Here is a 1,163-nt window from a genome sequence, read left to right on the forward strand (position 1 = left end):
CTCTTCTCGCTATCTACTCTGTCTAGACCCCTCATGATTTTGAACACCTCTCAACCTTTTCTGCTCTAAGGAGAACAACCCCAGCTTCTCCAGTCTATCCGCGTAACTGAAGTCCCTCATCCCTGGAACCATACTTGTAAATCTTTTCTGCACTCTCTCTAAGGCCTTCACATCCTTCCTAAAGTGCGGTGCCCAGAATTGGACACAGTACTCCATTTGAGGCCGAACCAGTGTTTTATAAAGGTTCATCATAACTTCCTTGCTTTTGTACTCTACGTCTCGATTTACAAGCCCAATATCCCGCATGCTTTTTTTTAAAAACCGCTTTCTCAACCTGCCCTGGTACCTTCAATGATTTGTGCTCATCTACCCCCCAGGTCTCTGTTCCTGAACCACCTTTAGAATTGTACTCTTCAGTTTACATTGCCTCTCCTTTTTCTTCCTACTAAAATGTATCACTTTGCACTTTTCTGCATTAAACTACTTAGGGGTTTCTCTTTATCCTTTAAGTGAGTTTGCTGATGACACAATTGGTAGTTTTTTTGTTTATGAAATGTATTACTTTGCCCTGAAATAGTTGTCAATGGCATCCTTGGCGTGCACGTCTTTGCCATAATCCTTGACAACAACACAGCTGCAGCCTACAACCTTGCGAGGATTCCCTTCACGGTCTATCTTTCATAGGCCTACCCACTCACCGAGATTCTTCTTGTCATCAACCTTAATCAGAGCGCCTCGACCAACTTAACATACTGTGCCTCATCACAGTTGCCTGCCAGCACACACAAGTGGGCTTGTCGTTTGTCCAGAACCTTGACAGTTTCTCGGAGACCACAACACAAGCCATCGTGGATGTATGCCGTTTTCAACACTTCCTGAAGTGCAGTGTTAACATCCATGACAGCTCCTGCGGTTATACATTCCTCAGCCATCGTGCTGCTTAATTGCTCCGAAGGCAGCACTTCCTCGTGAATCCCAGCTCAAAATAGAAACATAGAAACATAGAAATTTACAGCGCAGAAGGAGGCCATTCCGGCCCATCGTGTGCATGCCGGCTGACAAAGAACCACACGGCCCTCGGTCAGCAGCCCTAAAGGTTATATATAAACCTATGAACAATGACGGAAAGGCAAAGAGCACCCAGCCCAACCAATCTGCCTCAC

General features: G+C 45.6%; 1 pseudogene; it reads right to left on the minus strand.

The window, feature by feature from the left end:
• Positions 1-558: 558 nt before the first annotated feature.
• LOC139234987 (small ribosomal subunit protein eS12 pseudogene) lies at positions 559-955 on the minus strand (annotated as a pseudogene).
• Between the last annotated feature and the right edge of the window lie 208 nt (positions 956-1,163).

The sequence above is a fragment of the Pristiophorus japonicus genome, chromosome 2 (genome assembly GCF_044704955.1).
Source record: "Pristiophorus japonicus isolate sPriJap1 chromosome 2, sPriJap1.hap1, whole genome shotgun sequence".
NCBI classification, from domain to species: domain Eukaryota; kingdom Metazoa; phylum Chordata; class Chondrichthyes; family Pristiophoridae; genus Pristiophorus; species Pristiophorus japonicus.